This window comes from Crocodylus siamensis, chromosome 4, assembly GCF_052110815.1.
Source record: "Crocodylus siamensis isolate JL-2025a chromosome 4, ASM5211081v1, whole genome shotgun sequence".
Taxonomy (NCBI): domain Eukaryota; kingdom Metazoa; phylum Chordata; order Crocodylia; family Crocodylidae; genus Crocodylus; species Crocodylus siamensis.
This window is the reverse complement of record NC_143398.1, coordinates 218,521,419-218,527,418: the sequence shown is the minus strand read 5'-3', so window position 1 is coordinate 218,527,418 and position 6,000 is coordinate 218,521,419. Positions and strand designations below refer to the sequence as shown.

Below are 6,000 nucleotides of genomic sequence, written 5' to 3'. Positions count from 1 at the left end.
GTCCTTAGTTGGATGATGGCTACATTGTTAAGATACCACATAATTTAGCACAACTAACATGATTGGGTCTCTATTCAAAAGATCAGGTCTACTGTACCTTAGGTATGTTACTACAGGTTAGATTGGAGTCCAACTGGCAGAGCTATGTAGGAAGTTTACTAAGTATATGTTTGTAATTGTGTTTTACATACATCTTGTGGTCCTCACAGAAGGAGAGAGGGGATTTTTCTCTTCAGTTATATCTTTCCTTTCTCCATTTTTCCGCTTTTACCTCCTGGAGTGGAAGAAAAGAAACAGCAGGACAACATTAATATTTCTACACTGTGAGGGTCTGTCTTGTGCACTGTAGCAATAGAACACAGAACAATCTGCTGCCTTGGTATTGGACAGTACACTCATAAGCACTATAAAAGCAATAACTAACCAATTCCTATTCAACACAAAAAATAGCTTTAATTGCATAAAGAAACTGCTCTTTGTTCCATGACGAACTTGTCTCTAAATGCAAATTATATCCTAATGGAATTTTCTTTCATCAGTTCCTGTAGTGTTAAATGAAAGCTTTCATCGTCCTCCTTGTGCTTTGCAAAGCTTGGTGGGCAGGCACAGGATTGCTGTAGAGAGTATAAAGTGTTCCCCAACAGTGTTGTACATGGAGCAGTGGCTTGTTTACACCTTGCAAAAAAAAAAAAAAAAAAAAGCAGATGGGTAACAAGAAGTATTTAATTCCCATTGCAGTGTAATAAGCTCCCTCCTTAGATAAATAAGTTTTCTTAGTACTTTTTGGTTAATCAATATATTTTTATCTTAAAGAAAAAGTACAACTAGTTTGACAGTTTTAGTCTTTTTGCTACGTCTCTTTGAATAGAGTTTGCTAGTGAAAGTCTGAAAATTAGTGTATTATATTCTTTTTGCAAGGTTCTCAAAAACTAGGTTATTGGAAACTTTAGTAATGCTTCATGAAAAATACTCCTGGCCATCCCTTGTTGAATGACTGGTTCTAGTAATATTTGCCTGTGGAAAAATAGATTGAGACTGTTTATCTGACATGGAATTATCTAAGTATTCATTGTGCTTATTCAATCATTTATATCCTGAAAACACTATAATCTAACATTTTTGTTTGCACTTAGTGGCACTAATCTGTTCCAATATGCATATATAAAGGGTCTTATATTGCTTACATTGCTAGATACCTAAATGGAAAAAGTTTCAGCACATTTTAGGTCTGTGGTTTGTATGCTTATTGGTACATTAAAAATTACTTTGAACTTTTTAAAGAGCTAGTATATAATAAATCATTTGAGACAAATTATGCCTTCCAAATTATGACATAAATAAATGCCAGTGAAATCAGTGGTAACCAGAAGTGTGCATCAAATGAGACTTTAACACTTTGAGACAGAACTGTCAAGAATTATAACTTTCTCACATGCATGAGTTTAAATGCACAGGGAACACTGAAGTTATACATCAGTGCCAGCAAGCCTCTGTTTCTGTGTTGAAACTTCCTAAGAAAGCTTATGTGATTTCTTTCAGGCTATCAGTCTTGCGTATTACACCTATATTGGTAAAATTTATTATTATCTGGTTTAACAGTATATAAAAATGAAGCAATCACATGACTCACTGAGTGGAGAATATAGTATTATATTCCTTTGCCAGCAGTTATGGAAAGTAGGCATAAATATGTCTTTACTTATTTTAAAACTAGTAAAGGAGGGAAGGTGTGCCATGGAGTATCATAGAGAACTGGGGCTGGAAAGAACCTCCAGAGATCATCTAGTCCAATCCCCTGCCTGAGGCAAGATCATTCCTATCCAAACCATCCATACAACCATAAATCCAAACTCTACATAAGACTAGCAAGAATGTAGACCTAACACCCTAACCTACCTAGGTAAAGCAGGAGAATCACAGGAGGCAATGTGCTGCTTTTCTAAAATGTTGTCAATAAACACTCAAGAGGTCTCAGATAGAGGGGCCATGGCCCCTGCTACAGAGGAAGTAAAAAAACACATGGTCCATGTTAGGGTGACAGTATTTGGATCTTGGGGAGCATTAGGTTTGCAGTGTTAAAAGTAACATTGCAAGATGCTTAGGAAAGCATTTTCCTAACAATATAGTAGTGTTGTAAGCTATATAGCTCATTACGTAAAAGAAACAAGATGCAAACCACTGGCTATCATTAGGAGATAAAGCAGATTTTGCTTATGAATGCTTATGTTAAGCCAGCCATTTGCTTATGCTAAGTAGCCATCCTAACTGTGTCAACCATTTTCTGAAAAAAGCAGCAAGTGAGTCTGTGTAAGTCTGTGTAAGTCTGTGTACTGTGAATGAGGTAGAGTGATAGTTAAATGAAGGCTGGTATGAACCAGTAACAAGATAAGATATAGGCGTCTTAAGAATGTGGAGATGGTACAGTATGGGACTGAAAAATACAGACTTGAATGTGATAGACAATATATAACTGGTAACAGAAACTGAAATAAACATATGCAGAAAGGTGAGTGGTGATTGGTAAAGAAGCCTCCAGAAGCTTCCTGGCTTTGGTTGAAGTCCGCCCAAAGAATCAGGGGTCTTTTGCTATGAGCATGTGCTTATAGCAAAAGACATGTAATAAGTGAAATTCATAGACAATTCCATGCTAATGAAGTAAACAATAAACAGAGGCGGAGCTTAAGATGAGAAGGACTAAGGATGGCACAAAGGAGAGACAAAGGTGGGGTAAATGTTAATAAGCATAAACTAAGGTGTATAAATATGGAAAGAAATAATGTTCAGGGCTGTTCCCTGGTTTGTTAAAGCACACCCAAAGCTGTCTCCATTTTGAATAAAGCTGTTGACAAGCAATGTGTGCAGGTCATGCGTGATGGCATCTATCTGTTGTCTCCCTAGTTATTGGGCATCACATGGAGTCAGGGTCTAATAGTCCATCTCACTCTGACCATAGGGTAAAATTCTTTCCTGCCTCCAAATATGGCATTTGGTCTGATTCTGAGTGGAGGGGCAAGACCCTGTAGCCTAGAACCTCCAGCTTTGCTCCTATCAGAGGAATTGGCACACCCCAGTTGAAGTCCCCCAGTCTTGGCTTTAGCCAACACCCAGTGCCTCTGGGAAGACTTAAAACCACCCTGACACATGGCAGAAAAGGTGAGAGGGGAGTGGGAGGGAGAGCAACCAGCAAAACCTGGAAGTATAGGAAATATCCATAGTACAAAATAGGCATAGCTACACCTAGATCATCCCCAACCAGTGCCTGTCCAACCTCTTGAACACTTCCAGTGACAGAAAGTCCAAAACTTTCCTGGGCAGTCTATTCTATTGCTTCATTATTCTAACAGCTTCTTCTAACAGAAGAAGTTTTTTCCAGATATCCAATATAAATTTACGTTGCTGCAACTTCAAGGCATTGGTTCATGTTCTCCTTTCTGCAGCAAAAGAAAAAAGGTGCTTTCCCTCTTCTTTATGGCAGCCCTTCAGGTATTTGAAGACTGCTATCATGTCCCCTCTTAAGTGTCTTTTCCACACACTGAATAGGCCTATTTCCTTCAGCCTCTCCTTGTATGGCTTGATTTCCAAGCCCTTGATCATTCTTGCAAGCCCCTGGACCCTCTTGAATGTCTCCATGCCCTTTTAAAAATGTGGAGCCCAGAACTGCACACAGTACTCCAGATGAAGCCTAACCAGTGCCAAGCAGAGAGGCACTATCACCTCCCTTTTCTTGCACGTATTTCTTCTGCTGATGCTGCCCAAAACTGCTTCCCCACAACTAATAGGAGATAAGAATCAAATACACATTCCAGGGTATATTTAAATATACCTTCAGTCAGGTTTGCACAAGTTTAACAGGGAGATGATCAAATTAGAAAGTGAGAGTGAAATCAAAGCGGAATGATGGTGCCCTGCACACACTTTACACAGATGTGATTGACTAACTAAAGTGCAAGATGCTAGTAAATGAGGTCCAGAGTTTAAATTACTTAGTGATAATGGGCTTCCCCTTTTTTCTTTCCTCTTCTCCCCTAACTCTGCTGCAGGTTGGGGTGACTTGAGGAAGAGGTGGAGAGATATGAATGCCTAATTACCTATTTCAGGCACACCTTAGCAGAAGCAATTAGTCAGGGCTTATTTTTTCAGTGGCATACCCTGGTTCAGGAAGCAGCTCTGTAGACATGCCTAAATGTCCTGATTCCTACTAGTAGTATAAGAGGGATGGTCCAGAAGCTGTGATGGTCCAGAAAATATGTGAAAGGTAAGAATTTCTTAGGCTGATATCTTTTATTGGACTAACTACGTAGTTGTGATAAAGTTAGACAAGCTTTTTAATAAGACATTCTTCATCAAATCTCTGATTACAGGAAGGAAGGCACAGCAAGTGAAGCACAACATAGGGCAGGGGCTGAGATAAATTCTCAGGAGTAGCAGATCTACGATTAGCAGAAAAAAAGATGATTACTGGGAGATCAAGGTCCATCAGAAGAGGGGAGGGTCAGTCTCACCTTCCTTGTATGGAAAGAATTCAGGACTTGGATAAATTATCCAAATTATCCACGCTCTGAACAAGCCAAAGGAGCTAAGCAGTCCTGGAGGAGAAAGCGTCGAGTGATCATCATAGGCGACTCCATCCTGAGAGGTACAGAGGGCCCCATCTGTCACCAGGACCCCTCAACACATGAGATCTACTGCCTACCTGGAGCAAAGATTCATGACATGATGGGGATGATCCAGGCTGTGATCCAGCCCTCCGATTACTAGTCCATGGTCCTAATCCATGTGGGTACTAATGATGTAGCCAGGAGAAGCCCTGATCACCTGATGGCAAACTACCACCCTCTGGGGGGTGTGCTGAAGGAGATAGGTGCACAGGTGGTATTCTCTTCTGTTCTACCAGTGAGCAGATGTGGAAGATGGCATGAGACGTGCATTGCAGAGACCAACTGGCGGCTTTGGGAATGGTGTCTGGAGGTGGGCTTTGGCTTCCTTGACAATGACCGACACATCATGATGAGAGATGCTTGGATGGGATGGGCTCCACCTTTCTCCTAAAGGTAAGCGTGTGTTCTCTTCTAGGTTGATGGATCTCCTCTGGCGGGCTTTAAACTAGGCTTGTTGGGGGAAGGGGAAGATGAGGGAGGAGGAAGCCTTGGACTGCTAAACCAAGCAGCACTCACAAGTACAGCCCAACCTAGACCAATGAGCAGAACATATACACAGGTAAGCAGCAGGGGCCAGGGCAATGCTGTGATTAGGGGCCCAGTGCAAACACCCACAGGAGGCCTCAAATGCCTCTACACAAATGCTCACAGTATGGGAAACAAGCAGGACGAACTTGCCCTGCTGCTAGCTGACACCAACCCAGACAGTGGGGCTCACTGAAACATGGTGCGACCCAACGCATGACTGGGTAGCGAATATCAAGGGCTATAGGCTGTACAGGAGGGACAGGACAGGGAGGAAAGGCGGGGGTGTGGCGCTCTACATTAAGGAGGAATACACATACTCACCAGGTAGCACAGAGTCAGATGAGGGGCACACAGAAGTGCTCTGGGTTAGAATACAAGGCAGATGAGGGGAACGAGACTTAATGGTGGGGGTCTACTACAGACCACCCAACCAAGGGGAAGAGCTAGACCAGGAATTCTCAAGTCAGCTCACGGAGGTAGTTAGGTCAAAGGACATGGTCATCATGGGTGACCTGACCTTTCCAGACATCTGCTAGGAAGAGTAGTCGGCCAGGTCTGACTGCTCACGTAGGTTCCTAGCCCAAATGCAGAACCTCTGTCTAACCCAGGAGGTGCACAGCCTCGGGTGGCCACGGGTGACGACCTGGTGAGGGGGCTGCGGGCAACAGTGATCATCGTCTGCTGGAATTCACCATCCAGCACAAGGTGGCAAAGGCCTGCAGCAAGGCAGCAGCCCTAGATTTCAGGAGGGTGGACCTCAATGAGCTAAGGAGAATAGTTGGGGAAGCACTGAGGTCCCAGAGGGGAAGGGAGC

At 42.6% G+C, this 6,000-nt stretch overlaps 1 long non-coding RNA gene across 1 annotated transcript in view; it reads left to right on the top strand.

Moving 5' to 3' along the window:
* The first annotated feature begins 4,452 nt into the window (after positions 1-4,452).
* The window catches only part of LOC149867581 (uncharacterized), a 94,679-nt gene continuing 93,131 nt past the window's right edge, over positions 4,453-6,000 (top strand). Inside the window, exon 1 of the long non-coding RNA XR_016441639.1 lies at positions 4,453-5,051. This is a non-coding gene — a long non-coding RNA (uncharacterized LOC149867581). The remainder of the gene's footprint in view (positions 5,052-6,000) is intronic.